The sequence below is a fragment of the Oryctolagus cuniculus genome, chromosome 8 (genome assembly GCF_964237555.1).
Source record: "Oryctolagus cuniculus chromosome 8, mOryCun1.1, whole genome shotgun sequence".
Classification (NCBI taxonomy): Eukaryota; Metazoa; Chordata; class Mammalia; order Lagomorpha; family Leporidae; genus Oryctolagus; species Oryctolagus cuniculus.
Genome location: NC_091439.1, coordinates 144,067,519 through 144,088,980, shown reverse-complemented (window position 1 = coordinate 144,088,980; position 21,462 = coordinate 144,067,519). Strand labels below are relative to the sequence as shown.

Below are 21,462 nucleotides of genomic sequence, written 5' to 3'. Positions count from 1 at the left end.
GGACATGGGGTGCCAGTTTCTTTCTGGCTACTTCTTGCTGATATGAACCATTGACATATACTCTGGGTTGGATTGATTGAAGAGCAGTCTTGGGTTTTTCCTGCATAATTGCTGGGGATATAGTAGTCATATGCTCCTGTAAAGACTTTTTTTTTTTTAATCTTTTATTTAATGAATATAAATTTCCAAAGTACGACTCATGTGTTACAATGGCTTTCCTGTAAAGACTTTTGAAATATGTTAATTGTACATGGTAATAATGGAAGCATTATGATTATGAGGATAAAAGGAGAAATTAGAAACATTGCCCATGGTGGGAAAGATGGCCAAAATGAGGAGAACAAAGAGGGATATAGGAGAGCAAAAGAGTCCTGCCCAGTTAATGTGAAGACAGATGTATGCCTGAGCGCTCCTGTTTTGTTTAGTGTGTATGTGTAGTCAAGGAGCTGTGGGTAGTTAGTCTGGCCTGCTTCTAGTCCTGGGGCCCCTCATTTCCTCCCTCTGTTTATGGAACCCTGGTTGCTGTCAGGGGCTAAGGCGAAGACTGTTCTGCTTTCTTCCAGCTGAACAGGGGTGAAGTAGGGACCTGTAATCAAGACAGCATTCCAGCAGAAGCTGGCCTCTCAAGGGGGTTGCAGTGCCAGCTCACAGAAACTGTCTCCATTCAAGGTTTCATGTGCATGACCATCTAGAATTTCTCTGCTTAAGTCTGGAGAAAATTAATCTAACAAGCAAATTAGATACACAGAGACCAAAACAGTCAGTATTAGAGTATCTAAGAAAGGTGCTGTCCAAACCAAGAGGGAGTTTTTCCATTGAGAGATAAAAGGAAACTGACAAGAAGGGCTTGATAATTATCAGGTGGATGTTAACACCTGGCCAGGTATAAGTGAGGCCCAGACCTATCTATCTTTTCACATGGGGTACTGTAAGTGACGTCATAAATGAGGTGGGAACCTCCTTAGGGAAGACACCCTGTTGACTTCCATTACCCAGTTGGCCTGGGAGGAGAGCTGGCCTGAATAGATTAGTTTTAATAGGTGACATCTCTAAAAGAAATTTAGAGCTCTACCTGCAATGTTACTGATCCTAGGTCATCCCTTCAACCATGCTGGTTGCTTTGGAAGTTGGGAAGAGTGAAGGGCTTTTTCAGTTTAGGGATGGCCAACAGGGTCTGCAGCTCTGACCCTGGAGTCCTTCAACCTCCAGAGCAGTTCCATTTCCACTAGTGTCGCTCTTGGTAGAGTTGTCAGACCCCTTCAGGAGCCATCTTCTAGCATGACTGCTGCTTGCCCAATGCCCAGATTGCTCATATTGCCTATCAGTGCCATTTGCAGTAGACCGGCTTTGTTGGGTCTCCTTGGTGGAAGACTCCTATGTAAGGCAGCCATTAATTGGCCTGCCATCTATCCTTACATTGCTCCTGTACATTGGCTGCCTAAATAACTCTTCTTCCTCCTAGTCTCTGTTAAAGTAGACTATAGAGGCAGCCTTCGGGAAGGTCAGCCAAGGGGGTGCTCGATCCCATCCCTAATCCTTGGTGGCCAGAGCTACAAATCTGTGGTCACAGGCATGTTATCACAGTGTTTTTCAGGGCTGGTACTGTGGCACAGCAGGTTAAAGCCCCAGCATGCAGTGCTGGTTCACCATATGGATGCCAGTTCAAGTCCCAGATGCTTCACTTTTGATCCAGCTCCCTGCTAATGCACCTGGGAAAGCAGCAGAGGATGGCACAATTCCTTGGGCCCCTGGATCCATGTGGGAGAACTAGGAAGAAGCTCTGCTCCTGGATTTGGAATAGTTCTGCTCATGTGGCCATTTGCAGAGTGAACCAGCAGATGAAAGACTTCTCTCTCTTTGTAATTCTTTCAGATAAATAAAATAAAAATAAACCTTTAAAAAATAAAAATAAAAAAAGAAAGATAAGATTATGCCCATAAGGAAAGGTATGTCCCTCTAGGTAAGATCAAACATTAAGACCATCTTATCTAAACTGTCATGCATTTTGAAGTAATTATTAAGATCCTCTCTCTCTTAGTTTGGTTTGAAAAGGAAGGTTTTAAATGTTTACTGTGCTCATGGCAAAATAAATCTAGCTGTAAAATCAAAATTTCTTCTATATGTGGCCAGGATATTATTACAGAAAATTGCTAGCCATCCTTTTTATAAAGCTTAAAGATCAGACTATACATCCTGATGGAGAGCCCTTCAAAACAGAATCAGTTTCCTACCTTGAAGAGAACAGAGAAAAGGGGGAATTAGGCTATCCAGATTGTTTACTCTTAGTAACAATATCAAGTGAAAACTTAGCAAACAATTTTAACTGTTAAATAACTTATGAAAACATTTACCAAATGGTTCAATACTTTCTATAAATTTTTTTTTAACTTTTATTTATTTTTTTATTTTTTTTAAACTTTTATTTAATGCATATAAATTTCCAAAGTACGACTTATGGATTACAATGGCTTCCCCCCCATACCGTCCCTCCCACCCACAACCCTCCCCTTTCCCACTCCCTCTCCCTTTCCATTCACATCAAGATTCATTTTTGATTATCTTAATATACAGATCAGCTTAGTATACATCAAGTATGGATTTCAACAGTTTGCTCCCACACAGAAACATAAAGTGAAAAATAATAGATGATTTTTTTTAAATGATGATGAAATCAGAGCAGACCTATTGTCATGTTTAATCCCAGTGAGAGTCAAGTTGGGAATTGATAATTTCTTTTTTTTTTTTCTTTTTTTTTTTTTTACAGAGGATCAGTTTAGTATGCATTAAGTAAGGATTTCAACAGTTTGCACCCCCATAGAAACACAAAGTGAAATATATTGTTTGAGTACTCGTTATAGCATGAAATCTCAATGTACAGCACATTAAGGATAGAGATCCTACATGAGGAGTAAGTGCACAGTGACTCCTGTTGTTGACTTTTCCAATTGACACTCCTGTCTATGGCCTCAGTAATCTCCCTATGCTCCAGTCATGAGTTTCCAAGGCTATGGAAGCCCTCTGAGTTCTCCGACTCTTATCTTGTTTAGACAACAGTATATATATATATATATATATATATATAGTTGAAACTATTTCTTGAATATATAACACAAGTTTAAGTCAATTATAATATAACTCTTCATAAATTTCCCCATGTAGACATACAATATATACACACTTATATATCATGCATTACAGGAGTGAAAAACAAAAGAGCTTCAATAAAGCTTTTAAAATCTTTAACTGCCTTTTTAAAAATTGCCACCAATCTTGGGCCCTGCACCCCATGGGAGACCAGGATAAGTACCTGGCTCCTGACTTCAGATCAGTGCAGTTCGCCGGCCGCAGTGCGCTGGCCATGGCGGCCATTGGAGGGTGAACCAATGGCAAAGGAAGACCTTTCTCTCTGTCTCTCTCTCACTATCTACTCTGCCTGTCAAAAAAAAAAAAAATATATCACTAATCAATTAGAATTACTTCCTGCTGCTAGTAGCCTGAATTCACTATACTAATTCTTAGTTGGAACCTGTAGTCCATTACTGGACATTACCTGCATATCCAACTGTCCCAAAGTATTGAATACAAGCAAAAAGTCTTTCAGAACCTTGAAGATTACACATTTTAAACATAGAGCCAACAATGTTTTAATTTCCATGAACAGTAAATATGATTTTTAGTACTTGGAGCAGAATACAAAATGTGAATGATGAAAGACTTTAAATAGGTAAAGTTGTAAATGGTTAAATTTATAAACTCATTAACTAAAAAGAAGAGATGATTGCCTACTCCAAACAGTATTTTCAAAAGCATCTGCAAGATTTCATAAAACATTTATCTCTTTTAGGCCTCTAGGAACTTTTCATTAAGATAACCATTATGACTGACAGCAACACAGCAAGATGATAGGACTTTTGTAGCATTTGGACATTTGTATTGATAGCATTTTACATCATCATAATTTAACATTTAGTACCACTTCACATCTTGACACTACCTTTAATATAATCCAATTAGCCTAATTAGTGGATGTCTCTACAAGATGAAAGAAATATCCTTTGGCATTTCCAGGGGCCCAACTGGAAATATCAAAGTCCAAAGAATTTGGAACTTTATTTTTTGAATATCTGCAAAGATGCCAAGGCTTAAAATGTCTGGTAGAAATAGGATCCCTTAACATCTTAATATAATATAGACCAGACTTGATCATTGTTCAAAAGTGATCCCCTCAAATGCTTTAAAATGAGCATATAATCAAACAAACCACAACTCTTATTAATAAAAACTCAGGTGTTTTTAAACAATTGATCTCTTTGGTCTTTTTCTAAAATGGAAAAGTAAAACCTTAAATGAGTTAGCATATAAAATCATTTCATAATTTGAAATAATTTTTAACAGTCAGAAATAGGGAAGAAGCTGGCACCATGGCTCACTTGGCTAATCCTCCTCCTGTGGTGCCGGCACCCTGGGTTCTAGTCCCAGTTGGGGTGCCGGATTCTGTCCTGGTTGCTCCTCTTCCAGTCCAGCTCTCTGCTGTGGCCTGGGAGTGCAGTGGAAGATGGCCCAGGTCCTTGGACCCTGTGCCCACATGGGAGACCAGGAGGAAGCACCTGGCTCCTGGCTTCAGATCAGTGTGGTGCAGCACACCGGCTGTAGCGGCCACTTGGGGGGTGAACCAACAGAAAAAGGAAGACCTTTCTCTGTCTCTCTCTCACTGTCTAACTCTGCCTGTCCAAAAAAAAAAAAAAAAAAAAAAAAAAAAGGAAGAAAAGACTTACTGGAGTTGGTAGGAAACTGAAAGTGTCATCAATTAAACAAAAAACTATTAAAAGGAAATGTTTAAATCTATTTCAGAATTAGAGGTTAAGACAATTCCCAAATAATTCTGCTGATTTCCTTGAGTTACATTTTGAAATGATCCTTTAAAAATCTCCAAATTAAGACATTTTCTAAATAAAATATAGCAAATTTCGACTTTAGTCTCAAGCAGTCTTGAATAATTTTTCATATATGAACATTTATAAAAACATATTTGTTAACAAATTTAAATTTTTTTATAGACTGTAAATCAGAGATTACAAAATAGGAGCCAGCATTGTGGTGCAGTGTGTTAAAGCCCCAGCTTGTCCAGCATCCCATATGGGTGATGGTTCAAGTCCCGGCTGCTCCACTTCTGATCCAGCTTTCTGCCATGGCCTGTGAAAGCAGTAGAAGATGGTTCACATCCTGGGGCCCCTGCACCCATGGAGACTTCTAAAAAGCTCCTGGTTCCTGGCTTTGGATCAGATCAGATCAGCTTTGGCCATTGCGGTCTTTTGGAGAGTGAACCAGTTGAATGAGCAACCTCTCTCTCTGGCTGTACCTCTCTCTGTAACTCTGTCTTTCAAATAAATAAAATAATTCTTTAAATAATCTTCCTAGATTCAAGACAGAAATTCTTTCAAACCCAATGTCCAGTTGAATTTTACAGCTGAACCAAAATTTCATGCATGAGATTGTTATTTACCAAAGACATCATTTTGGATTTTAAAATGAAGTTGAGTCTAGTTTTTTACCCAGAAAACACCTTGGGCTAATAATGTTTGGTCAACTATCAGCTACTTGGAACTGTCTGAAACAACTACATCTTCAGGCAGCTCCATGACCCCAAGGTTGACTGTGCCCAGTGGCCAGGGTGCCACAGACGAGTTACTCACTAGTGATTGTTCAACATCACATTAGATTTAATGAAGGAGGGCGTTCATCAGAGCAGATGGGCACCTTCTTGTTGAAGAGATTCCCAATGAGGACAATCTAATAGGTGACAGAATGAAGTGCTAGTGTGGAGAGAGAGCTGTGCCTGGAAATAGTAATGAACCCAGTGAGCCAGTTGGTTTGAGCATTATTCCACATAGATTAGGAGAGCTATCTCCCAGGGTAATGTTTCCATGGGAGAGGCCCTTTATTTCCTTTCCACTCCTTGTGTGGAATATTGCTGGGTAGAGGGCTTCATGGGTGTGGAATTCCTGAAATTCCTACCAGGACTTTAGGAAGGACTTGGTGGCCCTCTTGGTGAAGGACGTGAGAAATTCCAAGGTGGCCAGGTTAAAATAACAGACAAGACTTTGTCTCCATGAAATATTAGCGAAGAGATTTTGACTGCCGCTAGACAAGGCAGGGGAAAAGATAGAAGAAGGCTTAGGCATGGGGCATTCTTTCAAGTGAAGTTGCTCAGGACTTGCCACAGTTCCTGGGATTTCTTTGCTAGCACTGCCAAATATATTACTGGAGACGGCTGGAACAGAGATTTTTGTCTTCATGTGAGAGAGAATTTAGATGTGATATAGAGTAGCAGTGTGAGATGTGGCTGCATTATGTTAGGTTTTAGGATTTTAGGACTCATAGAAGGAGAGGAAGTAGCTAATTAAAGAAGACTTTATGGGCCACTGCTGTGGCATAGGGAATAAAGCCTCCACCTGCAGTGCCAGCATCCCATGTGGGTGCTTGTTCCTGTCCTGGCTGCTCCACTTCCAATACAGCTCTCTGCTATGGCCTGGGAAAGCAGTAGAAGATGGCCCAAGTCCTTGGGCCCCTGTACCCTGTGGGAAACACAGAAGAAGGAGGCTCCTGGCTTCCAATCAGCACAGCTCCAGACATTGTAGCCAACTGGGGAGTGAAGCAGCAGATGGAAGACCTCTCTCTCTCTCTGCCTCTGCCTCTCTGTAACTCTGCCTTTTAAATAAATAAATAAACCTTTTTCTTTATTTTTTTAAAAAAGACTTGATTTTACAGAGGGCAGAATGTGGTGGAGGCTTGTAAAGGGAGAATAGGGACTGAGCTCCCCATGACAGGGGGTGGGGGTGAGGGTGGGGGTGTTGAAGTTGGGCTTCATTGCATTTGAAGAGCAGGCAGAATCCTTTCTTAATCTGCTTGTTGGGGGAAGTGCAGCTTGCCACATGGAGCCTGATAAGGTGGGCTGGTATGAGAGAAAAGCTCCTTGGTGAAGTTTACAGCACATTATCTTAGGAGTTTGGGATTCCCAGAGAGAGTGCTTCCCAGAGCAATAAACATGCTGCTAGATTTCACACTCTTGCTGCACCCAGGGGGAGAGTGGCAGATCAAGGAGGGGTCAGGAAGAGAGGAGAGGTGATTGTGGCTGCTGCTGGGGGGAAGGAGAAGGGAAGAGCCAGATGGGGGACAGGGCAAGTAACAGGTCATGTTCCTGAGGCAGCAATGACCTGAGGGAAGAGCAAAAGTGAAAGAAGGGAAAGGATTCAAGAGGTGGCTCCAAGCCTTTCTCCTGCTGAGGGCTTGCAATGGGGAATGCTGACCTCTGGAGGAGGACAAAAGCTTGGATGTAGGGGAATCAGATGGCCTGCCAGAGAGGAAGTACCAGATGGAGGCTCAGGGGGGCCCTGGAGCAAGTAGGGGAAAGGATCCTCTGCTGGGTCAGGATCTCAGGGGTGGGAATAGGGAGGAGCAGAGAGGGCTTACAGGGAAATTTTTCTCCCTTTGGGAGAACAGGATAAAGAGAATACAGGGGAGAAGATGGTGGAGGGGTAGCAACTGCCCCTGCTGCCCTTGGTGAAGGGAAGAGGAGGAGGCTGTGAGATAGGGTGGGGTGGAGTGAGTGAGTGCTGTGTTCCTGAGATGCTGACTTCTCAGGTGGAGGGGGGAAGTGACAGATTGAAGGGGAGGCCCCAGGCCATCTTCTTCTATGAGAACTTGGAGTGAGCAAAGTTGATCCAAAGGAGGAAAAAGGCTTGGATCTGGGGACCTCTGACAACTTGCCATTTCTCTGTGTAAAGTTACTAAAATCTTAGAGAACTATGAGACGAACATGCCAAATTCTGCCCATTTTAGAATCATTGTCCAACTTACGTTGAGGCCAAATTTCAGTGCAGAGGTAGATTAATCACCTCTGCTTTATCTCCTCATTCAAGCTCTTCTTCCAAAAGTCTTTAAGAGGCAGGCTAGAAGGGCCTGTGGTGTGGCACAGTAGGTTAATCCTGCGCCTGTAGTGCCGGCATCCCACGTGAGTGCCAGTTCTAGTCCTGGCTGCTCTACTTCCAGTCCAGCTCTCTGCTATGGCCTGGGAAAGCAGTAGAAGATGGCCCAAGTCCTTGGGCCTCTGCACCCACGTGGGAGACTGGGAAGAGGTTCCTGGCTCCTGGCTTCAGGTTGGTGCAGCTCCAGACATTGTGGCCATTTGGGGAGTGTACCAATGGAAGGAGGACCTTTCTCTCTGTCTCTCCCTCTCACTGTCTGTAATTATAACTCTCAAATAAAATAAATAAAATCTAAAAAAAAAAAAAAGAGGCAGACTAGAGGGGAATTGAGATTTAGAACCCATGAATTAAGCAAAATACAGCCTGAAGGAAGAAGGTCCTTTCACAGGGTGTCCCTCAGGAAAGAGTCACCCCAACCGAGAACCTAAGTTCTGAGTTCTCTAAGAGGAGACCACGAGAATCCCCAAGCTTGGACTGGTGTCCCAGTTTTAAGCTGTTACAGATAAGCATTTCCCCCAAGAGAAGGAAACTGACTAAACATGCCAGGCCCTAAGAGGGGGCACGAACTGGCCCAACCAAATACCCCAGGCACTAAAGGGAGGAAGAAGCCTCATGAGCATCGCCCCAATATGCTTGAGGTGACAGAGACCTCTCTTACCAAGCCAGTGGGTTGAGAATTAGGTTCACTGTGGCCTGCAGTGATGAGATCTGGCAAAGGCTCTGTGAATGCATTGAGAAATGAGAAAGTGCAAGCAGATGAGAAAGTGATCTGGAGAGCATCTCTCAGCACCATCTGAGTCAGAAGGGAAAAGAACATGGTGGGAAAGAGAAGGTGGGGGGGCAGAGACAGTAAAAAGGGAAAAGAGTTCAGAAAGGAGAATGAAGTCTGGAGAAAGGTTGATATGCACAGCTCTTATCAAAAGGAGTGGTTGATTGGAGCCAGTTGCCATTCCCTCACTCCCCCCTCACATGGCACACCACATGTAAGGAGATGATACGAACTCACAGACTGAATTTATTCAAAGAAAATGAACTTGCAGAAGTTGACCAGCTGCCAGTGTGCACAAAGACCAAACATGTGGCTGAAGTCCCAGACACCAGCAACCTGGGCCTTATTATATCTTAGGTGGGTTAGGGTAAAGGTAGGGAATAGTAGGTAGAGATGAGCTTCTTCATATAGGTTTTTCAAGTTTTTCAAGGGCTTCCAAACCTGGAGAAGAATGTAGGGGGTGAGGTGGGAACAATATAGGATGTGAGACAGGACTGGTCTCTTGAAAGAAGACAGGGGTAGCAAGAACCTAAAATGACTGAAGCTTATGTCCTTGTCCCATCATAAGCCAAAGCCAAGAGCCTAGAACTCCATCTGAGTTCCCACACGGATGGCAGGGACACAAGCACTTGGGCTACTTTCCCAGGTGCACTAGTGTTGTGGGCTAGCTTAGGCTCAAACTTCAATTTCATGCTCTTGCCTTTTACTTAAAGAAGAATTCTAAGTTCAGGCACAAATAAAACATGCAGCATGATGAGGCTTATTTACAGTGAGAATACATAGGAATAAATAGTCTTTATTAAAGCAGAGTGTGGCAGGAAGGGGAAAGACAGACTTCCATACCAGGCTCTTCTGTGTCCATGAGGGGAGAGAGAACAAGCTTGCATTCCCCTTCACCAAGCTTCTTATGAGCTTCTGTGGGGAGCAATCTGGACTGGACTAAGTTACTGGAATTAAGGCTTATTCTATGCATCTGCTCTCCCACAATATGGCGCTGGGAGAGAAGTAAACAGCTTCCGCACAGCTGCCTCCAGTTCAACCAATAAACTGTAGGACTTGCTACTGATTGGAGGAGAGCAGCGTACTCGGCATGTGGGCAGCCGAGTTGGGATTGGCGGAGGAGGACTATAAAGGAGGAGAGAGACGGCATGCACCGGGAACATCTATGGGGAACATCTAGCTGAAGGAACACCCGTGCAGCCCCCAGAGAGCCGGCCGGCGGTGTGCCGCTCCCCCGCGGAAGTGGGGAATGTGGCCAGGGGGAACTGCCCTTCCACGGAGGTGGAAGGGATAGTAGCCAACCCGGGAAGAACCAGCAGCAAACCTGGGGAGGGCCGAGCAGACGAAAGAACAGCGCAGGGTCCTGTGTCGTTCCTCCACGAAGAGGGGGAGCGACAGCTTCCAAAAGGGCAGTGTTTACATAGTCTGCTTGACATGTGGGTGATAGGACTACCTGGGGGTGGAGGAGGTGTAGCTTTCAGCTCATGAACTATCTATCTACCTTGAGTTTTTCCACATCATGAGCAGGGAGCTGGATTGGAAGTGGAGCAGCTGAGACTGCAACCAACATGCAGGTGGGATTGCTTGCATACAGAGGTGGCTTAACCCATAGTGCCACAACACTGGCCCTGATATTGACATATCATTAACTAAATTCTTTTTCATTTTCAATTCCTCAATTATTGCACAATATACTTTTTCTGTCTTGTGTAACTACAAATTATCATTTTAAAATCAAAATCTAGACATTTTAATTATAAAAATAATACATGGGGGTGGCATTGTGATTCTGCAGGTTTAGCTGTTGCTTAGAACACCAGTATCCCAAGCTGGTGCCGCAGCTCACTAGGCTAATCCTCCACCTTGCGGCGCCGGCACACCGGGTTCTAGTCCCGGTCGGGGCGCCAGATTCTGTCCCGGTTGCCCCTCTTCCAGGCCAGCTCTCTGCTGTGGCCAGGGAGTGCAGTGGAGGATGGCCCAAGTGCTTGGGCCCTGCACCCCATGGGAGACCAGGATAAGTACCTGGCTCCTGCCATTGGATCAGCGCGGTGCGCCGGCCACAGCACGCAGGCCGCGGCGGCCATTGGAGGGTGAACCAATGGCAAAGGAAGACCTTTCTCTCTGTCTCTCTCTCTCACTGTCCACTCTGCCTGTCCAAAAAAAAAATTAAAAAAAAAATACCAGTATCCCATAATAGAAAGCCTAATATGAGTCCTACCTGCTCTCCTGTTCCAGCTTCCTGATAATCCAGTTTCATGGTAATGCACCTGGAAAGACAGTGACCCAAGTGCCTAGATCCCTGTAGCTGTGGATTTATTTCTAAGAGGAAGAGCGTGGTGGGGGCAAGAGATGCAGAGTCACCACACAGACCCCGGGAGTCAGGTGAAAGCAGGCCTGAGGCAAGCAGTCTGCAGACTCATCTATTTCAGTTGCTACAGCTGCTTATATAGCTAAGGCAGCCAATCCAGTCAAGGGGTGGTCTATACCCTAACCAATCACAGCCTGTTGCCAGGCAGTTTCCAAATCCATCCAATCACAGCCTGTTGCCAGCCAGGCTCTGTTGTCATGTGGTTTCTGAAGCCATCCAATCACGGCCTGTTGCCAGGCAGTTTCTGTTGCCAGTGGCCCTCTTGGCACAACCTTCTCACCTTCTCATTCTACCACATTGATCCCTATCACCTATGTGGGAGACCCAGATAGGGTTCCTGGTCTCTGGCTTTATCCTAGCCCACCCTAGATATTGAAGCCATTTCTAGAAGAAAACATAGATGGAAGTTCTCTCTCTCCCTCACTCCCTCAACTTCTCCCTCTCTTTCTCTACCTTTAAAAGTACATCTTCATAACAACACACATGTTAGCTATTAAAGACTGCAGAAGGCCGGCGCCACGGCTCACTAGGCTAATCCTCCACCTTGCGGCGCCGGCACACCGGGTTCTAGTCCCGGTCAGGGCGCCGGATTCTGTCCTGGTTGCCCCTCTTCCAGGCCAGCTCTCTGCTGTGGCCCAAGAGTGCAGTGGAGGATGGCACAAGTGCTTGGGCCCTGCACCCCATGGGAGACCAGGAGAAGTACCTGGCTCCTGCCATCGGATCAGCGCGGTGCACTGGCCGCGGCGGCCATTGGAGGGTGAACCAACGGAAAAGGAAGACCTTTCTCTCTGTCTCTCTCTGTCCACTCTGCCTGTCAAAAAAAAAAAAAAAAAGACTGCAGAAGAGTATAAAATGAAAGCATGACTCCCTGCATTCTATACTAGTCATATTTCCCAGAACAAACTACTCTTTACTATTTCTTACATTATCTTCTGAGATTTCTATATGCATATATACAGGAGTACTTTAAAGTATCATGAAAAATGTAAATGATTAAGTCTAGCTTTCTGTAATTAATTTCTTTTTAAATTTTTATTTATTTGAAAATCAGAGTTACAGAGAGGCAGAAACAGAGAGGGTGAGAGTGAGAGTGAGGTCTTCCATCTGTTGGTTCACTCGCCAGATGGCCACAATGGCTGGAGCTGAGCAGATCCAAAGCCAGGAGCTTCTTCCAGATCTCCCACATGGGTACAGGGGTCCAAGGACTTGAGCCATCTTCCACTGTTTTCCCAGGCCATAGCAGAGAGCTGGATCAGAAGTGGAGCAGCCGGGACTTGAACTGGTGCTCAGTGGGCACAGCAGGTGACAGCTTTACCTGCTGCACCACAGTGCCAGCCCTTGTAACTAATTTCAAAGTCCATGGATACAAGAAGGTTTCAAAAATATTTGTGTAGTGTGTATTATGAAAAGAAGTGAATGAATTGCAAGTTTTGCACCAAAATAATGCCATATTTAATTCCATTTCTCATGAACTTTTTGAAGTGCCTTCATAAACATATATATGCAGAGGGCCAGCATTGTGGCATAAATGGGTTAAGCCACCACCTTTAATGCTGGCATCCACTATGGGCACTAGTTTGTGTTGCACTGTTCCACTTCTGATCCAAATCCCTGTTTATGTGCCTGGGAAAGCAGTGAAAGATGGCCAAAGTCCATGTGGGAGACCTGGTTGAAGCTCTTGGCTCCTGGCTCCTGGCTCCTGGCTCTTGGATTTGGCCTGGCTCAGCCCCAGCCATTGCAGCCACTTGGGGAGTGAATCAGCAGATTCAAAGGGAGAGATGGAAAATCTCTCCTTCTGAATGAAATAAAAATGAATAAATAAATTTTATAAAAAGAGATACATGGAGCCAGCACTGTGGCTGGGGCCAGCACTGTGGCTCAGTGGGTTAACGCCCTGGCCCGAAGTGCGAGCATCCATATGGGCACCAATTCTTGTCCCAGCTGCTCCTCTTCCAATCCAGCTCTCTGTTATGGCCTGAGAAAGCAGAACAAACTACTCTTAACTATTTCTTACATTATCTTCTGAGATTTCTATATGCATATATACAAGAGTACCCATGTGGGAGACCCAGAGGAAGCTGCTGGCTCCTGGCTTCGGACAGGCACAGTTCTGGCCATTGCAGCCAAGTGGAGAAACCATCAGATGGAAGACCTCTCTCTCGCTCTCTGCCTCACCTCTCTCCATGTAGCTCTTTCAAGTAAATAAATCTTTTAAAAAAAATTAGAGATACATACACATGTGCCCTTTTGTTTTAAAAGGGGCATTTTTTCTGTACTTTGTTTTACACAAGTACTCTGTCCCTACATCATTTTTCAGACCTATTACATATTTAGTATTTGACTGTACAGATATACCATAATGCATTTTCCCACTTCTCTATCAATATATATTTAGGTTGCTTCTGTTTTATTCCCATCTTCAACAACACAACAAAGACCTGACTTGCTCTTTATGTATTTGACCAAATATATGTTAGATAAATTTGCAGTTGAATCCTAGCAAGGGACATTAACATTTAAAGAACTTTGATCTGCCAAATTATCCTCCAAAGAGAGTACTGTGTTATTCTCCTGCCAATATGAGTGCAAGGGCCTGTTTCCCCACACCTTCCAAAAGTGTGTGTGATCAGAGTCAAACTCCCTTCCGATGCTTCCAATTTCCCATTTCTTCTGCTCTCTGTCTTCAACTTTTCTTTCCCTCTTTTTAGGTCTCTGATCACACTTGGCTTTTGCCAAACTAATCTGTGAATATGTTCTGCAATTATTTCCTCTCTATTTACCTTCTACACTGCTTTCTCTCACCCTCTGACCTCACTTTTGCTGCTCACAAACTTCCCTGATAGTTTCCCTGCAGCTCAGCATGACTGAACAGAAAACAGGTGCTCGCTCTTTCCCTGGTCTCCCAACCTGCCATCCTCTTCAACCAACAGAGAATGTTAATCAGGAAACATGGGAATAATTTCATAGGAAATAATACTGCCTGTGGTGCTGGCATCTAATACAAATTTCTTATATAGGAGTATGGTTTTGCATTTAATTACACCCATTCTCTACTGCTTATAAACATTATATGAAAAAACAGAAATGAGAGTTAACTATATCAGAAATTATGTCAGAAATTAACTCTGAATTTTAAAAAGCTATAATATACATGGTTAATTTTGGCAATCTGCACAAATGACCTGCGTCCTATTACTTTTTGCTTTTGAGCACTTCCCAACCTCTCTACTGACCTCCACCTCCTCCCTCCTCCTTCACTCCTACTCCCTTTCTACATCACTGCCCCCTTTGCCCCTGAAGCTCTCTCCCTTAGGAAGCAGTCTTGTAGACTGACGTTCAGTCATGAGAGAAATGTTACTTATTTCAAAATGGTTCTGTAGGACAGACCTGAATGGCATGATGGCAATCAACTGGCCTTCTAATAACCCTTAGATGTGTTTCCAGCATATGTGGAGCCAGTATTGAGGCATATTATGTAAAGCCACTGCCTGTGACACTGACATCCCACATGGGCTGTGGTTCATGTCCCAGCTACCCTACTTCTAATGCAGCTCCCTGGTAATGTGCCTGAGAAATTATCAGAGGATAGCCCAAGTGCTTGTGTCCCTGCTCCTTCATGGAAGACATGGATGAATCTCCTGGCTCCCACTTTGACCCAGCCCAGCCCTGGCTGTTGTAGCCACTGAGGATGTGAACCAGTGGATGGAAGATTGATATCTGTGTGTGTGTGTATCTTTTCCTCTAACTCTGCCTATCAAATAAATTTCTTTTAAAAAGTTTTAGAAAGGGGTTCACACTATGGTGCAGCTAGTTGAAAACATCCCTTGCAGCACTGGCATCCCATATAGGTACCAGTTCTGGTGGCTCCATTTCCCATCCAGCTCCCTGCCAATGGTCTGGGATCAAGTACTTGGGCCCCTACACCCAAGTAGGAGATCTGGCTCCTGGCTCCTGGCCTCAGTCTAGCACAGCAGAGGCTGTTGTGGCTATTTGGGGAGTGAACCAGAAGATGAAGATCTCTCTCTTGGAATAAAGAGGGGTCAGTGCTGTGGTGCAGTAGGTTAATCCTCCACCTTCAGCGCTGGCATCCCATATGGGCGCCGGTTCTAGTCCTGGTTGCTCCTCTTCCAATCCACCTCTCTGCTGTGGCCTGGGAAAGTAGTAGAAGATGGCCTAAGTCCTTGGGCCCATGCACCCATGTGAGAGACCCAGAAGAAGCTCCTGGCTCCTGGCTTCAGATCAGCAAAGCTCCAGCCATTGCAGCCAACTAGGGAGTGAACCAGCAGATGGAAGACCTCTCTCTCTCTCTCTCTCTCTCTGCCTATAACTCCACATCTCAAATAAATAAAAAAAACTTTTAAAAATAGAAAAAAATTAAAATTAAGGCGAACAAATAAAAAAAGTCCCTCTCTCATTCTGCCTTTCTGTTTTAAAAAAGTTTTAAAAAATTTAAAAAAAAAACTGACCACAAATATTCTGACTCAATTTGACATATGATGGAGCCAAGAAAGCTACTGCTGACTTTGTCTAGTGCCTCCTCAATCCCTTTCTGCAGAAAAAACAATTCCTCTTGCTTTCCAAGCACCAAAAGCCAAAATGACCAGTGCTACCCAGTTTAACTCTGTTAAGGCTGCTCCAGCATTGAAGGAAAGAAGGAGGAAGGGATACAAATGCATGGTGCTTTAGATCATAGTTTCAGACCAGAGTCTCATGGTTGTGGGTGGGTGCTTTCTCAAGATGGAGTCTCAGGTGCTCCAAAATGGAGTCCCTACTGTCCAGGTGCTACTTCATTACCAGCTTATGCATCTCATACAAAATATTTCTCTCTTACACATTTTATAAAACTTGCCAGAAACCTATAGCCATGAGGGGAAGGATGTGCCAAGGACAGCCAGTTAGCCTGATGAGTCTAAGCATCCTGTTCTCAGCTTTTTCCAAGTCGTATTAACAGGCAAACAACATGGTTGCTCAGAAAGTGGTCTTACAGTTGTTTCATGGGTGTGAAGCAGCTCTTCCCACCAGAAACACAAAAACGCTTGTCCACTCACAAGCACTGTGATAGGGAGGGCACTGGGGAAAAGGTCACAAACAACACACTGGGGCTGAGAGGAGAAATGCTGTCACCCTAACACCCTCTATCCAGAAATCACTTTCTGTGTTCACTTCCTAGATGGCCTCATTATGCTAAGTGAGTTTCATAAACTGGTAATCTGGTGACAATGACATTCTATCACGACACTGGAATCACTCAGTTATTCATGTGAAAACTGCATTACACTGAAACTCACTCAGCAACAGTTTGCAAGGTCACTTCTACTCTACATCTCTTTTGGGGGAGAGGTGAACTTTCTTTCCCCTCTTTTTGCTCCTCACATTAACAACTTGTACAGATGCTTCCCCAGACCACGGTCTTTATGAAAATGTAGAACTAATGTCATTCTATGTTAAAAAAAAATGTCATGGATAAAACACAGAACAAGTAACTGGACTTCTTCATTAGTTCAGTGTGGGGTCCAGGGTTGTGGCAGAGTGAGTAAAGCTGCCCCCTTCAGTGCCCGCATCCCATATGGGCCATGCCAGGTGGCTTTTTTTCAAAGGGAGGGGGGAATTTTTTCTAAGTCCCAGTTACCCATTTCCAATCTAGCTCTCTGCTATGGCCTGGGAAAGCAGTAGACGATGGCCCAGGTCCTTGGGTCCTGCACCCAATGGGAGACCCAGAAGAAGCTCCTGGCTCCTGGCTTCAGGTCAGCCCAGCTCTGGCCATTGCAGGCATCTGGGGAATGAACCAGCAGATAGAAGACCTCTCCCACTCTCTCTGCCTCTGCCCCTCTCTATCTCTGACTTTCAGATAAATAAATAAATCTTTTTTTTTTAAAAAAAAGTATGGACTGTAAGATAATCAGCCTGGTGGAGCACTGGGTGACTGAAGAACTGGGCAGAGAAAGTGCTACTTTTTTATAGTTCTCCACTTCATGCAAATCCAGACTAAAATAGCTCCAGTTGTTGACCCGCACAGTTCACTCACCGTGACAGGCAATAGCAGTTGACATCCTTCCTAACAGGAGAAGGAAGAAGGGCTGATGACAGAAATTGAAAAGCAGACAATTAAATCATCAGCTAAGATTCTGTGGCCTCAAACTCCAGATTGAAAAAGTCTGTTAACTAAACACGGAAGAAGGACCAATCCGCAAAGTTACTGCTCACCCTTCATGCCGTTCCCTCTGGCGAAAAGCTCAGCAGCAGGGCCACTGCTGCTAGGTGTGTCCTTGGGGAATCCAACGGCCCAATGAGGTGCAGAATGGGGGCCATGGAGCAGTTCCTATTCTGCCCTCCTTCCCACCCTGCTGCCTCCCGCACTCCTCTGAAGGCCACTGAGCCCCGCCCCGCAGAAGCAGCAGCCAGAAGGCATTCTGTGACCCACCCGAAGTGGAAGCTGGGCTTATTTAAATAGAGCAAACTGGGAGCCTCATGGCCTGCCTTCCCCACCCTCTCACCTGCCCTGCTTGTGCAGTTGCCCTCACCAGTGCTCTCTGTTTCATAACCACCACATAAAGCACATTGAGGAAAATTTGAGCAAGGTAACACGCGGACCGGCCGGCACTGGGAGGGTGGGCACTGGCGGCGGGAGACAGGAGAGCCAAGGTCCCAGCCCTGACCATGCCCCGGGAAGCCACCAGGATCACTGAGAAGCAAGTGAGCCATGTTGTGGAGCCGCCACCCGCCCTCTCTCCCACCTCTCTCCCACACACACATCTGTGCCCCCTTCTGTTCTCCATACTTGCCGTGGAAAGTCCCGGGAGCCCGTCCCCCTTCTTCAGGACACTCAGGAAGCAAAGCGGAGAGTGTGGGGCAGAAAAAGTCCCCGGCATGTGGGAACCACAGGCGGCAGATGAAGAGGCACAGAAGTAGCGGGTGGCGGCTCAGGGTGTCTCCGCAGACTTCCTGGGATTGTGTGCAGAGCAAGAGTGGCAGTGAATGTGGGAGAAGGAGCAGCGTGGCCTCTCAGGCTGACTCCCCGTGAATAAACTTCCTCTGTTCTCAACTCTGCACCAGAGGGCAGACACCGACATGCGCAAATGCAGGCACAGGTACTCCCACGTCCACACGCACAGGCATTCAGAACGCAGAATACGTCAGGGCACCTGGTGACTCTGGGAAATGGAGTCCAGGCTGCGCATTTCTAGAGACCGGTGGGCGATCCCCAAGGGCTTCAGTGTGGAGTGGATGGAGAAATACTGGCCAGCAGAGGGCGTTCGCTTCTGTTCACATCCCCCCTTCTTTTCCTTCCCATCCCAAAATCTCAAGGATCAGTTGGTGTTCTTTCCTGAATCAAAATCTTAAAGCATTGCACTCTCTTATGCTAACTGATCCCAAATCCTGGCTCCTTCATAACCTCTGTCTTCTTCCAGAAACATCTTACAGGTTGCATTGTTCCTGGAAACTTCTCTCACATAATAAATGATTATGAAAGCAATATACCTTTTAGCAGAGGTGTAGAGGGTAGAGTTTAACATGCAGATTTGATAATACAATTTTATTTGTGTTTTATTGATGTTTATAGTTCTTCTCAAATCAGTTTACACCATCTTTTAATTCCTCAAGCATAGAAACACAGAAGGGAACTGGATACAGAACATTGCTAAGTATCTTCTAGGAGCAAGATTAAGGGACTAAATGCCTTACCTCATAGCATGTATACCTTAAAATCATCACAATTGAAATTTGGAAGGTAATTTACCAATGGACAAGAAGATGCACACCGAACTTTAAAAAGCACAGCAGTATTTTACAAACCAGTCCATCATTTCAGGCAATGATGGCATAGGAGCAATTTCAAAGATCTTCAAAAGTACCTAAGCGTTGGCTGGCGCCGCAGCTCACTAGGCTAATCCTCCACCTGTGGCTCCAGCACCCCAGGTTCTAGTCCCGGTTGGGGTGCCAGATTCTGTCCCAGTTGCTCTTCTTCCAGTCCATCTCCTGAGATCTCTTGTGGCCCAGGAGTGCAGTGGAGGATGGCCCAATGGCTTGGGCCCTGCACCTGCATGGTAGACCAGAAGGAAGCACCTGGCTCCTGGCTTCAGATCAGCACAGTGCACTGGCCATAGCGGCCATCTGGGGGGTGAACCAATGGAAAAAGGAAGATCTTTCTCTCTGTCTCTCTCAGTGTCTTACTCCGCCTGTCAAAAAAAAAAAAAAAAAAAAAAAAGTACCCAAGCATTCCTCCTCCTTTTTTTTTTAAGAACAGCAACTGATAATATCCCACCAGGAATATCGGACTTGTCTCAATGTTATATAACTCCTGGAAAATTGACATCAATAACATTTTATATCAATGTAACTTAAAGTATATGATCTTGCAACTGGCCAAGAAAAGACTGTAAAAGACATCAAAAATTACAAAGAAAACATTTGGTCAACATAGGATCCCTGATTATTATGAGATAATAATCATTCACTTACATTAATATTAAGTCAAATTATGTATAAATGTTTATATTAAGTATATTGAATACTTAATTGATATAGATATTTAAAATATATTAAAATCTCAACTCTTAAAACTCAGTTTTCTAAACCCAGAGTCAGAGAATACATGAGATAATCTTGACAAAACACAAAATTTCTTCCCCTTCTGTAATAACCAAAAGGTAAAAAGAAAATTCTTTTGTGCTGTATTTCTTCTAATGGGAAGCTCCTCCAGATTACTTAGAAGTTAAACCTAATGGAAAGGTACCCAAAGTTTATGATCTTGCAACTGGCAGATCTTTTCACGCAAAGTGAGCCTAATTAGCTCTCTCCTCTGCAAGTTGAAACTAAATCCTTTGATAATTTCCAGGGGTCCACTAATAAATCAAGGTCAAAACAGTTAATTTAGTATTTTGATTTTCTAGAAAAGACTGTAAAAGAGATCAAAAATTAAAAAGAAAATAATTGGTCAACATAGGATCCCTGATCACTATGAGATAATAATCACTTACATAATATTAAGTCAAATTATGTATAAATATATTAAGTATATTGAATATTTAATTAATGTAGACATTTAAAATATATTAAAAATCTCAACTCTTTTTTTTTCTTTTTTTATCACAAGATTTTTTTTTAAATTTTTTAATTTTTTGACAGGCAGAGTGGACAGTGAGAGAGAGAGACAGAGAGAAAGGTCTTCCTTTTTGCCGTTGGTTCACCCTCCAATGGCCGCCGTGGCCAGCGCACTGTGGCCCATGCACTGCACTGATCCGATGGCAGGAGCCAGGTGCTTCTCCTGGTCTCCCATGGGGTGCAGGGCCCAAGGACTTGGGCCATCGTCCACTGCACTCCTGGGCCACAGCAAAGAGCTGGCCTGGAAGAGGGGCAACCGGGACAGAATCCAGCGCCCCGACCAGGACTAGAACCCGGTGTGCCGGCGCCGCAAGGCGGATGATTAGCCTAGTGAGCCGCGGCGCCGGCCTAAAAATCTCAACTCTTAAAACTCAGTTTTCTAAACCCAAAGTCAGAGAATACATGAGATAATCTTGACAAAACACAAAATTTCTTTCCCTTCTGTAATAACCAAAAGGTAAAAAGAAAATTCTTTTGTGCTGTATTTCTTCTAATGGGAAGCTCCTCCAGATTACTTAGAAGTTAAACCCAATGGAAAGGTACCCAAATGTGGTGACTGTTCCTCACCACCACCGGAGAATTAGACAGGCTGCCCAAAGCTTGCCTTGACCGAGGAGGGGAAGTGTGCCACCCGCCACTCAGCCTTCCCCAAACCCAGGGGACAATCAGGCGTGGTGTGGAGCCCAGTCAAAGCAGGGTCTCTCTTCATTATTATAAAAGGGAGGTGTATATATAGCGGAGGTACAGAGCAGATGAGATGACTGGATGCAGGCAAGGGGTGGGGTGATGTAATGCAAAAGAGTCTTAGCCACTCCTATTATACCACCTACCACCTTAATGATCATTAGGCAAAAGCGCCCTGGGGCTGGGGTGTTTGCTACCAGGGATTTCAAACTTAAAGACAGGTTTTCAAATTGGAGGCAGGCTCAGGAAATTTCCTCTAGGCCTCTCAAGATTCAGCCTCCCCCACACCCAAACTTAGACACTGAAGGCTGTGAGCATTTAGAATGAAAAAACTTAGAAAAGAATTCACCTGTTGCTGGCACTGTGGCTTAGGAAGTAAAGCCGCCTGCAGTGCTGCGATCCCATACGGGTGTCAGTTCAAGTCCTGGCTGCTCCACTTCTGATCCAGCTCTCTGCTATGGCCTGGGAAAGAAGCAGAAGATTGCCTAAGTCCTTAGGCCCCTGCATCCCTGTGGGAGACCCAAAAGAAGCTCCTGGCTTCAGCTCACTGCAGC

General features: G+C 44.6%; 1 protein-coding gene across 1 annotated transcript in view; it reads right to left on the bottom strand.

Annotated features, from left to right (window-relative positions):
- Nucleotides 1-19,127, bottom strand: part of LOC103346610 (zinc finger protein 569) — a 51,515-nt gene extending 32,388 nt beyond the window's left edge. The window contains 1 exon segment of the mRNA XM_051839864.2: nucleotides 17,905-19,127. The gene's annotated coding sequence lies outside the window, so the exon portion shown is untranslated.
- Nucleotides 19,128-21,462: the final 2,335 nt, after the last annotated feature.